We start from the raw sequence: 10,213 nt of genomic DNA, 5'->3' as shown, positions 1-10,213 counted from the left end.
ATCAGAAGGTGAGGTGCTCTTCCTCGGGCTTACGTTCAGCTTCATTGTAACAGTGTAAGAGGCCGAGGACAGGGACTTCAGAGATAGAGTGGAGCAGAGAATTAAAGTGACAAGTGACTGAAAGCTTGAGGTCAACCTTACGAACTGAAAGGAGCTATTCTGCAAAGCGATCATTCATTCTTCGTTTGGTCTCACCAATGTAGAGGAAACCGCATCGTGAGCAGCGAATACAGTAAACTAAATTGCAAGAAGTGCAAGTAAATCACTGTTTTACCTGGAAGGGGTGTTTGGGGCCCTGAACAGTGGCAAGGGAGGTGGTAAAAGGGTATGTGTTGCACCTCCTGCGCATGCATGGCAAGGTACCGTGGCACTGTTGGAGGTGATTGAGGAGTGGACCAGGGTGTTGCAGAGGGAGCGGTCTCTTCGGAATTCTAAAAGTGGAAGTGAGGGGAAGATGCATTTGGTGGTGGGTTCACGCTGGATTCAAATGAGAAGTTGTTCAATTTGAGAACAATTGTAGCCAGGCGGAGGAGGGTGGTGGTAGATGGGGAGTGGTTGGGCCTCTGTTCAAGCAAGAAGCGGAGCGCCCTTGGGCCGACCTGGTGGGGAATGGAAGTGTAGAGGGATTGGATGTCCATGTTGTAAAGGAGATGGTTGGGGTCTGGAAACTGGAAACTGTTAAAGTGGCAGAGGCTATCAGAAGAGTCACAGATGTAAGTGGGAAGGGACTGGACAAGGGCAGAAAAAACTGGTGTCGAGATAGGAAGAATTCAGTTCAGTAGTGCAAGAACAGTCTGAAATGATGGGTCTACCAGGGCAATCCTGCTTGTGGATCTTGGGAAGGAGGTAGAACCGGCCTGTGCGGGGTTGGGGAACCATAAATTTGGCGGCCGTGGAGGGAAGATCTCCTGAGGAGATTGATTCTGTACTTTTACAATCTCTTCTGTAAAAAGGCCCTCCTCTTTCTCTACAAACCTGTGTGTTGATTTCTCTTTCCAGCTGATCTCAGCTAGGATACACCTCATTTTTTTCTAAAATCTGCTCTGATCCAGTAAGTTTTTCAAACTTTAGTCTGAACTGCTTCCCTCTCTAGTTGGATGTTATCATCTTCTGATTACTAATTCCAAGGTGTGGAGACAAATTTAGCTGGATCAGAGGAGGCTGAGGGGAGATCTAATTGAGGTGTATGAAATTATGATGGTCATAGATAGAGTGGATAGGAAAGACCAAATTCCCTTAGCAGAAGGGTCAATATCCAGGGGTATAGATTAAAGTAATTGGTAGGAGGTTTAGAGGGGATATGATGAAACATTTTCACCCAGAGGGTGGTGGTGGTCTGGAAATCACTGCCTGAAAGGGTTGTAGAGGCAGAAACCCTCACCAGATTTAAAATGTACTTGGATATGCACTTGAAGTGCCAGAACCTACAAGGCTATGAACCAAGTGCTGGAAAGTGGGATTAGGGTGGATAGCTGTTTGTCGGCCAGCACGGAAATTTTGGGCCAAATAGCCTCCTTCTGTGCTGTAAATTTCTCTGATTCTCTGATTTTATGATTCATCCATCAGATATACCAACATCAGTACCCTGTAGGCCAAAAATATATTGCTTAAGAATCTGCTGTACAGAAACAGGCCATTTGGCCCAAAACGGCGTTTATAATGCAGGGAAGCCTTCCCCCACTCTAATTATCTGTTCACGCCCTGCTGCCACATACCTTTATTCCCATTCCTCTCATATATGCAAAGAAGGACTCCTATACATATTTTAGAAATTTCATTCATGTTTCACCAGTTATCACCACTCTCTTCACACACACAATTGATAAGTAGATAACTACATTTTCCCAGAAAATTAATTTTGTTATTACATATAATTACATCGAGTTTACAGCACACAAACTGGACATTCTGCCCAACTGGTTTATGTCGGCGTTTATGCTGCACAGGAACATTCTAAAACCCCTCCTTATCTAACCCTATTAGCATATCCTTCTATTATTTTCTCGCTATCATGTACTTATCTAGCTTCCCCTTAAATACATCTATGCTATTCGCCGCCACATTGTTAATAGTCTTTGTGTAAAGAAGTTTCTCTTGAATCCCCTGTTTGATTTATTAGTAACAATCTTGCATTAATGACCTCTAGTTTTGGACTCCTCCGCAAGAGGACAGATTTTATCCACGTCTACCCTACCAAGCCCTTTGGTAATCTTAAAGACCTCTACCAGGTCATCTCTCTGCTGCTCTTTTCTAGAGAAAAGTGCCCCATCCTGTTCAACCTTTCTTTATCACTTCTGCTATCATCCTTGTGAACCAGTTTTGCAACTTCACCAGTGCCTCTATATCATTTTCACAACATGGGGACCAGATAAGTGAACAGCACTCCAAGTGTGGTATAACCAAGAATCTACATAAGTTTAACATGACTTCCCTGCTTTTGAATTCTATCCCGCTAGAAATGAACTCCAGTGCTTGGCTTGTTATGTACGGCGTCGCTACTTTTAATGTTCACTGTTTCTATATCCCTAATCCTTTTGCTCCTGTACCCCATTTGGACTCTTATTAACCAAGCAGTGTGTGGCCTCGTTTATCCTCCTACCAAAATGCATTACATCACGCTTATTTATATTGAAATTAATTTGCCAATTACACGCCCATACTGCAAGTTTATTAATGTCTTCATGTAGTTTGCCGCTTTTCTCCCCTGTATTAACTACACCCCCCAATTAGGAGAAAGGGAGGGGGAATGTGATTAATTGGATAGCTATTTTTTAAAGGGTCGGCAAAGGCTCGATCGGCCGAATGGCCTCCTTCTGTGCTGTAAGATGATTCTTGATTCCCTTTTCTCTACTCAGACCGCAGTTTTAATCTACCATTTATTTCCGACATTTAGCGAGTCTGTAATACAAAACTAATAATGTAACAAGACCTGTTTTAAATCTTTGACTTACAACCAATTTGTATCCCTTACTTGTCTACATCAGCCATCCCTGCAGCATGTGTTCCCTCTTTTACCAATATTACCATTCTTCATATTTCTTATATTTTCGCTCCTTCTTCAATATATTATATCATGATACATTTTTTTCCATTTTTGTCCAGTTTGCAGATACCGTTCCGTTAATCCTATCATGTCTATTAAGCACCAGGGGTATCCTCAGGGCCGCTCCCAATCCGTTACTTTAACCTCATTGGAGGAAAGTGTGCAGTAGTTTCATAGGGACATAGGGACCGGAGTAGGCCATCAAGCCTGTCGAGTCTATTCTGCCATTCAATGAGATCATGGCTGATCTGCATCTTGGCTACATTTACCCGCCTTGGCTCCATATCCCTTAATACTTTTGGTTAATAAATATCTATCCATCTCAGAATTAAAATTATTATTGAAGCAAGCATCTGCCGCTTTTTGCGAGAGAATTCCGCACTTCTACCACGTTTTGTGAAGAAGAGTCTCTTAATTGTTGTTCTGAATGTCCCCTAGCGGTCAATGTTGTGACCACTGCTCCATTCGATGTATATTAAAGACCTGTACTTGTGTACACAGGGCATAATTTCAAAGTTTGCAGATGACGGGAAAAACATTTTATATGGAATGCACTGCCTGAAAGGGTGGTGCAAGCAGATTCAATAATTTTTTTTAAAAGGGTATTGGATAAACACTTGAAGGGAAAATGCAGGGCTATGGGGGAAGAGCAGGAGAGTGGGAATAATTAGAGAGCTCTTTCAAAGATCCTGCACAGGCATGATTTATCGAATAGCCACCTTCTGTGCTGCATAATTCTATGATTCTCTGAATCGCAGAAGACGAATTCCGCAGGCCTGCCGGCTGAAAGTGAAATGCTCGAAGTTTCAACCTTATAAGAGGCGGTAGTCGATCGACCACCATTGTCTGACTTCAATGGAGAGGAGAATTCGTTCATCTCCGCAACACTAAATTAATTTAAGGGAACTGCAACGTCTTTGTATGACAACGCCCTTGAACCTTTCCTTTCAAAACCTTATTTTTTATTAAAACTCACGACAACAAAGGTAAAATGATGAGAGGGAAAATAAACTTAATGGTAAAATGTTATAGGGCTTGCAGAAACAGAGATACTTGAGGGTTCACATACACAGATCTTTGACGGTGGCAGAACAATTGATAAAGCTATTATCACGCATACGTGATGCTTGGCTTTATAAATAGAAGCAAGGAAGTTATCGTAAACTTTTATAAATTACTGGTTGGAGTTCCGCTGGAGTATTGTGTATAATTTTGGGCACCACATGTTAGAAATGATGTCAAGGCCTTGGAGTGGGTGCAGAGGAGATTTACCAGAATGGTACCAGGGTTGAGGGAATTCACTTATGTGGAGAGACTAGAGAAGCTGGGATTGTTCTATTTTGAGTACAGAAAGTTAAGGGGAGATGTATAAGAAATATTCAAAATTATGAGGGGTTTTAATAGAGTAGAGAGGAAGAAACTGTTTCCACTGGCAGTAGGGTCGGTAACCAGAGGACACAGATTTAAGATAATGGGCACAAAGGCCAGGAGGTGGGGGGATGAGGAGTACGGCTTTTTTTTACTCAGCGAGCTGTTATAATTTGGAAAGCAAGGCCTACAAAAGGTACAGATTAATTAAGGAATGCCAGCACGGATTTGTTAAAGGCAAATCATCTTTAACTAACTTAATCGAGTTTTTTGATGAGGTAACAGATAGGGTTGATGAGGGCAATGTGGTTGTTGTCGTGTACATGGATTTGCAAAAGGTGTTTGATAAAGTGTCACACAATAGGCTTGCCAGCGAAGCTGAATCCCATGAAATCAAAGGGGTAGAGACAGCATTGATACGAAATTGGATAAGTGACAGGAAACAGAGAGTAGTGGTGAAAGGTTGTTATTTGGAATGGAGGAAGGTATAAAATGGTGTTCCCCAGGGGTCGGTTCTAGGACCAGTGCTTTCCTTGATATATATTAATGACTTGGACTTGTGCTTACAGGGTATAATTTTAATATTTGCAGACGACACAAAACCTGGATATATTGTGAACAATGAGGAGGATAGTGGTAAACTTCAAGAAGACATAGACAGGCTCATGAAATGGGCGGACACGTGGCAGATGCAATTTAATGCAGAAAAATGCGAAGTGATACCTTTTGGTAGGATGAACGAGGAGAGGCAATATAAGCCAAAGGTTACAATCTAAAGTGGCTGCATGAATTGAGAGACCTGGGGGTATATGTGTACAAATCGTTGAAGGTGGCAGGACAGGTTCAGAAAGTGCTTAAAAAGAATAAGTGATACTGGGCTTCATAAATCGAGGCATAGAGTACAAAAACAAGGAAGTTATGATGAACCTTTATAAAACACTGCCTAGGCCTCAACTGGAGTATTGTGTTCAATTCTGTGTACCGCACTTTAGGAAGGGATTGAAGGCCTTAGAGAGAGTGCAGAAAAGATTTACGAGAATTATTCCAGTGATGAGAGACTTCAGTTACGTGGATAGATTGGAGACGCTGGGGTTGTTATCCTTAGAGCAGGGGAGGTTGAGAGGAATCATTAAATCATAGAAATTTACAGCATAAATGTAGTCGATTCGGCCCATCTTGTTCATGCCGGCCGACAAAGAGCTGGCCACCCGAATCCCACTTTCCTGCACTTGGTCCATATCCTTGTAGGTTACGGCATTTCAAGTGCATATCCAAGAACATTTTATAGGTAATGAGGGTTTCTGCCTCTGCCACCTTTAAAGCAGTAAGTTCCAAATCCCTCCCCCCTCCCCCCAAACTCTGGGTGATTTTCTTCCCCTCAAATCCTCTCTAAACCACATAGTAATTACTTTAAATCGATATGTCCTGATTATTGACCCTTCTGCTAAGGTAAATTGATCTGTCCTATCCACTCTCTCTATGCCCCTCATAATTTTATAGACATCAATAAGGTTTCCCCTCAGCCTCCTCTGTTCCAAAGAAAACAAATCCAGCCTATCCAATCATTCCTCATAGCTAAAATTACCAAGCTCAGGCAACATCCTCGTAAATTTCCTCTGCACCCTCTCTAGTACAATCATAACATTCCTGTAATGTAGTAACCAGAACTGCACGCAGTATTCTAGCTGCAGCCTAACTATTTTTCTATACAGTTCAAGCATAACTTCTCTGCTCTTATATTCTATGCTTCGGTTAATAAAGGCAAGTGTCCCGTATGCCTTCTTAACCACCTTATCTACCTGTCCTGCTACCTTCAGGGATCTGTGGACATGCACTCCAAGTTCCATCTGATCCTCTGCAGTTTTCAGTGACCTGCCATTTATTATTTATTCCCTTGTCTTGTTAGTCATCCCCATATACATTGGCCCAGAAATTCGGGTCGGGGCTTCCCGCGGGTGCAAGCCCCCGACCTGCACTTACCTGGCACGCCGGCCGTTGTGCTGTGGGCCGGCTTGGGATTCCGATCCTGGGCCTCCTCCAACTGCTGGTGCACAGTGCTTGCCTATCCCAGGGGCACAGTTAGTTCGATGCATCCCCTGGATCACGTGGGCCATGGAAAGCCAATGGTAGCAGGGAATGCTTCATTCATAAGTTTGAAAGGAAGAGCTGTCAAACCTTTAAATACTATAAGCCCCAAAACATCACTAAATCTTCAAATAAATTTTTAAAAACCATCACATTTTTAAAATAAACTATAAATTACATGAAATAACTATTATAAACAATAATTTAAATTTTTGAAAAAATCAATTACATTTTCTAACGGGGCTAAAAATAAACTTACTTTTCTTTAAAGTATTTAAAAATAATAAACCTGTGGAAAAATGTTTTAATTTTAATTAACTCACCACTTACCTTGTATAAAGCAGGCCTTGCGACTGCTTTTTACATGTCTAGCTTCTGGAGACTTACCCTCCCGGGAGAACCTGCAATAAAAACGTAAGTTTGATGCACACGCGCAGCCTCTCCTGCGCAGGCATTCGACTTCTGAACCCCTTCTTTCAGGGGAACGGAAGTGCCGGTTTCCCGCGCATGCGCAGTTCATGCAGAAAACCGGCACTTCCAATGGGCTTACGGGTGAGTACCCCGTGTGTACTCGCCCGTGGAGACACGAATTTCTGAGCCATTACGTCACACTTTTCAGGATTGAATTCCATTTGCCTCTGTTCTGCCCACCAGAGCAGTCCATTGATATATTTCTGCAGTCTTCAGCTTTCTTCTTCATTATCAACCACACGGCCAATTTTTGTATCATCTGCAAACTTCTTAATTTTAACAACAACAGCAACAACAACTTGTATTTATAAAGTGCTTTCAACCTAGTAAAACTTCCCAAGGCGCTGGACAGGAGCGATTATCAGACAAAAAATTTTTACACCGAGCCACATCAGGATAAATTAGGGCAGGTGACGAAAAGCTTGGTCAAAGAGGTAGGTTTTAAGGAGCGTCATAAAGGAGGAAAGAGAGGCAGCGTGGCAGAAAGGTTTAGGCAGGGAATTCCAGAGCTTAGGGCCCAAGCAACAGAAGGCATGGCCACCAAAGTTTGAGCGATTATAATCAGGCATGCTCAAGAAGGCAGAATTAGAGGAGTGCAGATATTTTGGCGTGTTGTGGGGCTGAAGCAGATTACAGAGATAGGGAGGGGCGGGGCCATGGAGGGATTTGAAAACAAGGATGAGTATTTTGAAATCGAGGTGCTGCTTAACCAGGATCTAATTTAGGTCAGCGAGCAGAGGGTTGATGGGCGATGCTTCCTACATTCAAGTCTAAATCATTGATCTATATCACAAAAAGCCAAGGACCCTGTACTGAGCCCTGCAGAACCCCACTGGAACAGCATTCCAGTCACAAAAACACCCTTCGAACATGATCCTTTGTTTCCTGCCACTGAGCCAATTTTGGATCAAACTTGTCACTTTGCCTTGAATCGCATGGACCTTTACCTTCATATTGTACTGAAGACTTGTGCTCCAGAACTAGCTGCGCCCCTAGCCAAGCTGTTCCAGTACAGCTACAACACTGGCATCTACCCGGCAATGTGGAAAATTGCCCAAGTATGTCCTGTCTACAAAAAGCAGGACAAATCCGACCCACCCAATTACCATCCCATCAGTCTACTCTCAATCATCAGCAAAGTGATGGAAGGTGTCGTCGAGAGTGCTATCAAGCGGCACTTACTCAGCAATAACCTGCTAATTGATGCCCAGTTTGGGTTCCGCCAGGGCCACTCAGCTCCTGACCTCATTACAGCCTTGGTCCAAACATGGACAAAAGAGCTGAACTCAAGAGGTGAGGTGAGAGTGACTGCCCTTGACAACAAGGCAGCATTTGATCGAGTGTGGCATCAAGGATCCCTAGCAAAACTGAATTCAATGGGAATCAAGGGGAAAACTCTCTATTGGTTGGAATCATACCTAGCACAAAGGAAGTTGGCTGTGGTTGTTGGAGGTCATTCATCTCAATCACATGACATCACTGCAGGAGTTCGTTAGGGCAGTGTCCTAGGCCCAACCATCTTTAGCTGTTTTATCAATGACCTTCCCTCCATCATAAGGTCGGAAGTGGGGATGTTCGCTGATGATTGCACACTGTTCAGCACCATTCAAGACTCGTCAGATACTGATGCAGTCCGTGTCCATTTGCAGCAAGACCTGGACAACATTCAGACTTGGGCTGACAAGTGGCAAATAACATTCGCACCACACAAGTGCCAGGCAATGACCATCTCCAACAAGCGAGACTCTAACCATCTCCCCTTGACATGCAATGGCATTACCATCGCTGAATCCCCCACTATCAACATCCTGGGGGTTACCATTGATCAGAAACTGAACTGGACCAACCATATAAATACTGTGGCTACAAGAGCAGGCCAGAGGCTGGGAATTCTGCGGCGAGTGTCTCACCTCCTGACTCCCCAAAGCCTTTCCACCATCTACAAGGCACAAGTCAGAGTGTGATGGAATACTCTCCACTTGCCTGGATGAGTGCAGCTCCAACAACACTCAAGAAGCTCGACACCATTCAGGATAAAGCAGCCCGCCTGATTGGCACTCCATCCACCACCTTCAACATTCACTCCCTCCACCACCGGCACACTGTGGCTGCAGTGTGTACCATCTACAAGATGCACTGCAGCAACTCGCCAAAGCTCCTTCAACAGCACCTTCCAGGCCCGCGACCTCTACCACTTAGAGGGACAAGGGCAGCAGACGCATGGGAACATCACAACCTACAAGTTCCCCTCCAAGCCACACACCATCCTGACTTGGACCTGTATCACCGTTCCTTCACTGTCGCTGGGCCAAAATCCTGGAACTCCCTTCCTAACAGCATTGTGGGTGTACCTACACCATATGGACTGCAACGGTTCAAGAAGACGGCTCACCACCATCTTCTCAAGGGCAATTAGGGATGGGCACTAAATGCTGGCCTCGCCAGCGACGCCCACATCCCATCAATGAATTAAAAAAAAAATTCAATAAGATGACCAGTCTGCCATGCGGGACCTTATCCAAAGCCTTGTACCAATCCATAAAGACTACATCAAGCTCACTATCGTCATCTGCTGTCCTTGTTAACTCCTCAAAAAATTCAATCAAGTTAGTCAGACACGACTCTCCCTTAACAAATGCATGCTGACTGTCCCTGAAAGTCTGTCTTTCTAAATGAAGATGTTTCCTTTCCCTCAGAAGTTTTTCCAATCATTTTCACAACACTGAGGTTAGGCCTGCTGGTCTGTAATTACCCGATCTATCCCATTCTCCCTTTTTAAACAATGGTACCAAGTTAGCAGTCCTCCAGCACCACATCTGTAGCCAGAGAGGATTGGAAAACGATCGTCGGAAACTCTGCTACTTCTTCTCTCACTTCTCTTAAAAGTCTGGGATACATCTCATCCGGGCCTGGGGATTTATTCAATTTCGAAGATGGTAAACCCCTTAACACTTCCTCTATCACTATGTTTATTTTGTCTAAAATTGCATACTTCTCCTCCCTGGCTGCAATGTCTGCATCATCCCTCTCTTTTGTGAAAACAGACGCAAGTATTCATTAAGAACCATACCCAAATCTTCCACCTCCACACACAGGTTATCCTTATGGTCCCTAATAAGCCCTACTCTTACTTTAATGATGCTCTTGCTCTGAATGTATCCTTGATTTTACCTGCCAATATTTTTTCGATGCCCTCTCTTTGCTTTCCTAATTTCCTTTTTAATTTCACCCTGGAACTTTCTATAC

The sequence above is a fragment of the Somniosus microcephalus genome, chromosome 6 (assembly GCF_052327205.1).
Source record: "Somniosus microcephalus isolate GS21.2 chromosome 6, FLI_Smic_1.0, whole genome shotgun sequence".
Classification (NCBI taxonomy): Eukaryota; Metazoa; Chordata; class Chondrichthyes; order Squaliformes; family Somniosidae; genus Somniosus; species Somniosus microcephalus.
This window is presented reverse-complemented; position numbering follows the sequence as displayed.